Here is an 8,666-nt window from a genome sequence, read left to right as displayed (position 1 = left end):
TGTAGCACAAAGCTGCTTCTTAAAAGGTGGCTGGATTCATGTCATCAACCCCATTATGATGAATCTGCCACTGATTCTGCAGACAAGAACACTTGTGTTGGGTTCTTTTGGAGAAGCCACACATCCTAGCACAGGGTCAGCCTCTCAGGTATCTTTGTGGCCAGGCAAAAGAGGAGCTGAATCCATTGCTGGACAGAGTTACCAGTTGCATCAGAGAAGTCCGATAGCTTATGGTGACCATCTACAATCAGATACGGAGTTAGAGGATGGACACGCCTGGTGAGAAGCAGGAGATCAGGCATGTGTAGGATATCCCTTCTTCTGGATCTCCTTCCAATCACAGTAACCTGCCAAATTGCCAGTGGTGTTGCTGTTTAGTGTCAGGCTTGGACCTAATAAAGCTCTTGTCATGGATGACTGGATACAGGTGCTGCGCCACTGTGTGATCCTGCCCACCCCCCTCCCCACCCCAGCCCCATGCCATTAGGTCATGTGAACAGCCTTAATATATGTCATCTACTATTGCTTGATTTTTCTTAGATAAATAGTGCGTGCAGGCCCTCCTGATTCTCTCCTCACATTTTATATTTTCCCCGTGGAAAAAACCTCCCATTGGCACCCACTGTCAAGGAGTGCTTAATTGTTAGACAGAAGAATGACAAGGTGTATCACTGCCTAGAAATTAAGGCCATGGCCCCGACATACACATTTGCCTAGTAGTAAGTGCCTTTGGACTTAGACTCACTTACAAGTAGACATGCCCTGGAAGGTCTTAACCCTACTCATATGGAGGCTGGTTTAAAGCCCACAACCCTGAAAACATGCTTTCCTCACTGCCCCAAAATGTGGAACATTCAAATTGGTCCCCCCCCCCATGTAATTGTCATTTATGTGTATTTTGGGGTGCAGAGGTGCATATGTGAAGGCACACAATGTAGAAAAACCCAGCCCCACAGAACCACAGCATTTGAACTGGGAGTAAACCCCATTAAATGAAATGGTGCTTACTTCTGAAGAAAAATGTAGGGATTGCTCTGTTAATGGACAAATATTTCTATTACAAGAAGAGCAGGAATATGTTGCCAACCTAGAAATTAAGTCTGCCGTGCTATGCAGTTTTACCTAGGAGTAAGTACCATTTCAGTGGGACTTATTTCTGAGTTGACATAGGTAGGATTTGGCTGGAGAAAAGCTTCCTCAGCTCTGCTCATTTGTTCACACAGAACTTTTAAGCTATCCCCCCAAATTCTGGTATGCAATATTTGTTTCAATTGCAGCTTCCAAGCTCCCAGAAGCTTGTCAAGGATTTTTGTTTAAGACCACATCTTTCTGTGGAGAAAAGAGCAAAGGTAGAAAACCTTTAAAAGTATTCACATTTGGTTCTCGTCCTCTCTCTCTCTCTCTCTCTCTCTCTCTCTCTCATAGTGGCACACCTGCACTTTTAGAACAAACACAGACACACACCCATCCCTCCCCCCAAACTTCTTCCAACAAACAAGGAATAACACAGCGAGCCTTAAGGAATAACTGAGGCTTAAGGAATGTACCATGAGCCTGTTTCCACAATCACTAGAAAGTGGGCCAAGGGAGCCTAGTGGGCAGGCCCGGTGGTTCCAAGGCAGCTAGCCCACCTAAATCTCCCTCCCCTTGAATGAGGTTAAGGGAGTAAATGCTCTGTTAACCTTGGTTTTTTGCTCATGTGCCACCATGGCGCACAGTGGCACATGAGTAGACCCCTGACCGGGAGGCTACAAGCTGCCTCCCAGTCTCAGGGGTCCCCCCAGAATGCCCCATGCACTCCCATGGGGGCATCCTGGGACTTCCAGGAGCCATGTGGCCCTCGATCGCTGCACTCCCCACTGGCTCCGTGGTGGAGCCAGTAGTCGTGTGGGCGGCTGATCCAGCTGCCCAGGGCTGCAGGCCTGATCGCCTGTGGGGAGAAACTGCCTCAGTGAAGCTATTCACATGCATAGGCAAAACTGGGCTAAGGCAGTCAGTTTTGTCTGCACGTGTGCCCCGCTGGGATTGGGCCCTATCCTGGTGGCACCTTGGCGTCAAACATGTTTAGGGAGCCACCCTCCAAAACAAGGTTAGAAAGGAAGCAAGCAAGAGATCCCCAGCAGCTTCAAGGAGGGGAGGGGATCCCCATAATGCATTGCGCACTCATGCTGTGCATTATTTGAGCTCCAGGGGGCAGTGCGACGTGGGGTGACACATCTCGGCAACTCAGTCCTCCAAGCTACTGGCAGTAGCCAGTAGTCGTCTGGGTGGGCGATCCTCCCGCCAAAGAGGGCACCCTTGATCATCTAAAGAGGACACCCTCAATCTCTTTAGGGCTTCCTCCCCGCTAACCCTCCTCTTGCCCTTTCTCACTGCTTGTGAGAAAGGGCTCATTCTTTAATAACACTGCAGAAGAACGATAGATTCCAGTGTTTTTAGTTTTACTCCACTAAGCATTTATAATGAAGCATATTCACAGAATCCAAGGTGAAATTCTATAGAGAAGGATTTTCTGAACTTCCTTACAAAGGAGTATTGGAACTTGTAAGATTTGGGGTTCTTGTTTGATATGCAGGATGGTGGTCAGTGGCATTAGGGATTTGCCAAGGCTCCAGGTAATAGGGTTCTAAAAGGGGCCCAGGTGAAGCTGTGAAACAGCTTCAAAAACAACAACAACAACCCAGAGGGAGTGAGTAGGCTACCAACTAGTGGTGAAAGAGATGGACTTAGGGGCACTCATTCCTGGCAACTGTCAGCCAGAACTCTGTCTAGGAATCTGGCCAGGAAGTCTTGGGCCAAAGACCAATTTAAATAGTGAGTCGAGAGTGAAAAGGATCCTTTCCTTTAAATAAGGCCAGGCTCAGTCTGGGAAGAATGCTTGCATGCAGAAGGTTCCCAGTTCCCTACTTCACAATTCTAAGAAGACAGGGCTGAGAGAAACTCCTGCCTGCAGCCTTGAAGAAGCCACTACCAGTCTGTGTAGCAGACAACACTGAGCTAGATGGACCAAGGGTCTGACTCGGTATAAGGCAGCTTCCTATGTCCCTATGAACAAGCACTAGAAATAAGAGAGGATCAAGCCTGTGCTGCAAGCCCACCTGGGTGAGAAACTCTCCAGCAAAACAAATAGGAGCCATATCTCAGAGGAAACAGAAAACTTTCGATTCATCACTGTGAAAGACGCATCATCAGTGGGTGGAATAATATTGTGTCCTGATGTCTAGAAGGGAGAAGACATATCATATTTACAACAAAAGAAGACAACTCTGAATGTAAGATGACTCCTTTAAACAATACAAGTGAAACAATACAGGTCATACCGGAATTTATCCAAAAGGAAGAGGCTTCTGAATTTGAGAAGACCCCTCCCCCCATTTCTAACATCAAAGAACTAGGTGGAAAACTAGTCTTGGGTTCAGGTAAATACAGCGCAAAAGGGGTGAGGATGCAGTATGTAGGGCTCATTCCTTCCACAGGCTATGCTGGAAGGCAACTTCCTTCACATTATTTACATTGCAGTGGAGACATCATATTAAAACACATCCAAAATTGCTAGGCAAGAGGTGGTAACTCCACAGCCCCACCTGGAACTAGAGGTTCAGAGAGCCACCATGACTGAGAAGCTTGCTGAAAAGAGAATTCTGCCCTTTGGGCCAGTTCACACAGTTGATTGCCACATCTGACTTGTAACACCTGCCTGAGCAACATGTGCCAAAAATCAGATGAAAGATCACATGACAGACACATAGTGTTAACTGAAGGGGCAACTGCAGACCAAGACACTTAGTTGCTACAATATAGGGCATACATTTCTTCTAGGGGATATATGCAGTACATGTGAAGCGACATTTCCCCATTTAAAGACATGTACCCATGTCTTCATACATGCTGAATTCCAGAAGGGGAACCATATTCTGTCTGTTGCAGAAAAGAGCCTTGTGGCACCTTAAATGAATAGATTGTAGCATCAGCTTTTGAACAGCTGTTACTTTCTTGTTTCTGATAACCTTTTAATTGTTTGAAAACTGTTGCTATATTCTCTTTGATCACCACTTCTCTTGTCTAAGCAACAGATCTATTATTCCATTTTTCTGTGTGGGGATTTTCTTTGACATTCTTTAAACTTATCATGGTTTGCCCTGAATTCATTCCAACTTGTCAACATCTGTTTGAATTATAGTGCCCAGACTGAACACTGCTCTCCAAAAGTGTTCTTACCTGTGCTGATTAGAGAGCCATGCTACTCTTTCCTAGGTCTTGGAAATGTCTCTCCTGTCACCACCCCCTAAAATGGCATTACCCATTTGTGTCATTGAATCGCACTGTTGACTCATGGTGATTATCTTGTAATCCACGATAGTGTCTAAATCTTTCTTAGAAATCCTGCTGCCTGTCTGTCTGCTGTCACAGAACCACTTCTCTCTGCCAAGCTCTTCAGTGTATTGAGATGTTTGAATTATTGTAGCCTCCATCCAAGCCTGATTTATTCAGAAATGCCCCCCCCAATGATTGAAAAGGGACTTTCTTTCAAATCAATATGTTGATTTGAATTGCACCCCTAAGATTGCACCCCTAAGCCCCATTCATACAAGATTTTGGCAACACAGCAGCCTCTGAAAAACTACTTGTTTATAGCTGAGGTGCCACGCTGGAGTCATATCACATGCACAAATCAGTCATGTAATTTGGATAACCTTTGTGGTTTGTTGTTCCCACAAAAGCAAGAGCAGTTACAATAAAAGTCAGGCACTGGTGTGATGTAACAAACCGCACAATCAGTGATTGCACGTATCCCCTCGACACTGTGGAGCCCCACCTAATGGGAAAGTAGCCCTTCAGCATCCACCATCTTGCCAGAGTAACAAATCAATCAGGCCTTAATCTCTCATTTAATGTTTTGATGGTCCCTCCTGGTATTATAATATCTGCAAACTGATGATGTGAACCAACCATTCCATTGACATCTCGAATGAACAGCACCAAACCCAACAGCAACCCATTACATATCTCTTTCCAAATGGATGGCAGTCCTTTCACTCCTTCAGTTTTCAAATGACTTTCAAGTGGCCCTAAAAGAGTAAGCACTGGCCAGCAGGTGACACTCCAAAAATAGTGAAAGGATGGTGCTCCCCATCTGGCTGGAGCAAAGGGGTGTGCACAAAACTGGTTTGCCCAGTTTGAGTCTGACCTGGACTCAAACAAAAGCAGGCATGTTCAGTTTGGTGCCCTTGAACAAAGCCCCTGGCTCAACTTGAATTTGAGCTGATTTGGGGGGATTAAAGTTTTTTAAAAAAACCCAACTTTAAAAACAAACAAACCACTCACTGCCAGGTCCAGCAGCCTTGGGGCTGCTGCCATGGCCATGGTAGGGTGGTTTCCAACATTTCCCTCCCACCCCCTACCCCCCGCTTGCCTCCCCTGGGTCTTCTAAGGGTCATTTTGGCTCATTTTCATGCCGTTCTAGCCCTTTCTCCAATGTTGTTGGCCATTTTGGAGGCTGCCACACTCCTGTCCTGGCCATTTGCATGATCATTACCCATTTTGGCTTCCAAAGTGGCCATCACCATCAGAGAAAGGACCAGAACAGCTCCCAAACAGGCTGGAACAGCCCAAATATGGGCCAAAATGGTCCTTAGAAGACGGGGGAGGCCAGTGAGGGGAGAAGGAAACAGCAGCAACACACACACAGAGACACACACACACAGCTGAACCCCCCACCCCACCCCAAGGCCACTGGACCCGGCAGTGAGCATTTAAAAACATTATTTGTTTTTTACTTTAGAACCCCTGAGCTGGCCCAGAGGGGTTGGCTCAACCTTGAGCCGAACCGAGTCTGGTCCGACTCCAGGGTGAGCCCTCAAGCTGGACCAGTTCAATGGAGAACTGGCTCAACTTTGAGACAGTTCACACATCCCTACTGAAGCATTAAAACTGACAAGGAGTGGCAACATGTTTCCTCAGAATCTTGGGGGAAGCAGGCTGGGAACTAGACATGGGTGGGTTTGGATGTCACGCCCACTTGGATCACCTGCTCCATCTCCGGGCATTTTACCAACATTTCCCCCACTTCCAGACCAGGCAGCAGTTGGGTGAATCCATCCATTGTCTGGAAAAGCCCACAGAAGGACCAATTGTCTGACTTGTTATAAGGAGGTTTCCTATGTACCAATGCATCTTCAGACACATTTTTTTTTATTTTTGTGGTTCACAGTTCTCAAACCTTCTTACAAAGATGTCACATAGAACTGTGCCATTAGCCTGAGTTTGTTTCACTAGCTGCATCTTATCCAAGGGAACAAGAGCGGAGCCTTCCACATGACTGGGGATTATGAACCGAAGGTGAAAAAGGACACTCAGGCAGTTCCTTCCCCTGGAGGGAGTCTGGATGAGTTCCCAGCTGAGGTTGAATAAGGTTAGGAAGGAACAGCAATGTGGAGAGTTTGCCAAACACATTTCCCCAGCAGAGTTACTAAATGGGTCTCTCTTCCACGCTTACTCCAAAGCAAGCACTCGCCTAATCTGTATACAATCCATCGCAGCCCTGCCCTTAGTCCAAAGGGCCAAATCATGTCACTGACCACCCAGTGGCTCAGCAGTGCACAGCTTTGTGCTGGCTGGCACAGATATGGACCACTTTACAGTGGTTTTCAGTGCAATGCAGTACTTGCCATCTGGACCTTCATACTCTTTAGATGAATGGAGGCTGCTGTATTTAGCCCTGTTATAGGTGAAATACAGTGCCTGAAAAGCAGTGGGTGGGGCGGGGCGGGGGTAAAGTTTCAATCCGTTTCCTTACGCTCAGGTGTGCCACAGAAGAATCTTTGTAGCAAATTCTGAATTGTTCAGATTTAGAGCAACTTCCCCATACTAGGTTCTTCGCTGCCTTTAACTTTTATCTTCGCTTTTTAAGACTGTTGATGAGGGTTTAAAAACAACAACAAATGTATTTGAATTTCATTCCATATTCACTTTCAAAGGAGCACAAGAATCTGAACTAGTCCAGAGAGAGGGAAAGAGGTCAGAAAAAGAGAAGATTTAAATAATGAGAGGAGAAGCTCAGTGGGAGAATCGCAGCAAAGTGGTAGAGGAAGTAATGCACACTGGGACGTTTCACTCTGATTTAGAGGAAAGATTTCTGGTTAAAACAGTTGCAAATGAGTCTGTATTATACATGAGGATCCAGGTTAGTTCATGTCTTTTTGACATCAGCAATGTACTATATTCTTCAAGATTTGTCTGACTATTTTGACATGGCACAGCAATTTTCTTGCAGTGCAATGAAGAAATATTGATAGATGGATAGAAAAATCCAGGGTTTTCTTCTTTGTAAAAAGAGAATGAGCCAGCCAAAACTGTGCTCTCTTGATTCAGAAAGAGCTGCTGACATTCAGATGAGCACTGCACTATTGTAACAAATTGTCAAACGGTTTAAAAAATGGGATTTTAATTAACCTATTAGGTATTATTTATACATTTATACCGGCACCTTTAATATGCCTTACCATCTTAATATTCTTTGTCCTTGCAAAAATATTGTGAGGTTGGCCCCTGTTGTTCCCATTTTATAAATAAAACAAAAGTGACTTATGTATGTATGTATGTATGTATTTATTTATCCGATTTCTATACCACCCTTCCAAAAATAACTCAGGGAGGTTTACACAGTGAAATAATAAATAAATAAGATGGATCCCTGTCCCCAAAGGGCTCAGTCTTAAAAGAAACTTATGATAGACACCAGCAACAGTCACTGGAAGTACTGAGCTGGGGGTGGATAGGGCCAGTTACTCCCCCTCTGCTCAATAAAGAGAATCACCACGTTAAAATGTGCCTCTTTGCCAAATTAGCGGAGGACTTGCCAAAAGTTATCAAGTGACTTTATAAGACTCATTCATACATTATGTTCAGCATGTGTACAATGAGTGTACAGTGACACAGATACAGATATGTACACAGGAACAGTCATTTTCACATTATATCGTACATAGGTACAGCAGAACATTTCCTATCTGTGCCATGCATTTGAGGGGTCTATAATCAGGATCATAACATGAACACAGATACAGTTATTCACACAAACACATGTACAGACATCTGTACACTTGTACAGTCTCGTATTTTCTGAACTGGGCACATATATCTTACCATGAGCCTAAATCCACTTCTTCAAAGTTCAATACTATTGCATTTGCTGTCTGACACGCATAAAAAAGTTACATCATTGGACCTTTCCCATCCTTTTAAAGTGGGGATGTGGGAATTGAACTTGGGACCTGACATTTGCAAAGCATATGCTCTTCCCTCTGAGCTATAATGCCCCCCCCCACCGAGGCCCACCTTGTTTTACTGACCTGACTTGCTACTTGGTTAAGTATTGGGAATCAGCTGCTTTGAGAATTTTATTATGTATGAGTTTATAATGCACCTATAATGCAAGAAGAGAGGAGAGGGACCAAAAGCCATGCTTTAGGACAGATGCATCACTTGGCAGCAGTTAGAGCTAGTACAGAGAAACAGCAGGTTATAGAAAGCATCACGGTGTCCTAGGTTGAGGCTGCAGTCCTTAAAAAAAGCCTGTCTGGAGAATAAGTCCCATTAGACAGTGGGATTTATTTCTGAGAAAACATGCATAGGATTCTAGTGGCAGAACCTGTCAGTCATTATAA

General features: G+C 44.9%; 1 long non-coding RNA gene across 3 annotated transcripts in view; it reads left to right on the top strand.

Moving 5' to 3' along the window:
- The window catches only part of LOC128327058 (uncharacterized), a 100,940-nt gene extending 93,387 nt beyond the window's left edge, over positions 1–7,553 (top strand). For 2 of the 3 annotated variants that reach the window (XR_008308437.1, XR_008308444.1), the window contains one exon: positions 6,978–7,553. This is a non-coding gene — a long non-coding RNA (uncharacterized LOC128327058). Of the gene's footprint in view, positions 1–1,277; positions 1,341–6,977 lie in introns of those variants that run through there. The other variant, XR_008308451.1, reaches the window with a different exon arrangement.
- The last annotated feature ends 1,113 nt before the right edge of the window (positions 7,554–8,666 follow it).

Source organism: Hemicordylus capensis, chromosome 1, assembly GCF_027244095.1.
Source record: "Hemicordylus capensis ecotype Gifberg chromosome 1, rHemCap1.1.pri, whole genome shotgun sequence".
In the NCBI taxonomy this organism is placed as follows: Eukaryota; Metazoa; Chordata; class Lepidosauria; order Squamata; family Cordylidae; genus Hemicordylus; species Hemicordylus capensis.
This window is presented reverse-complemented; position numbering and strand designations above follow the sequence as displayed.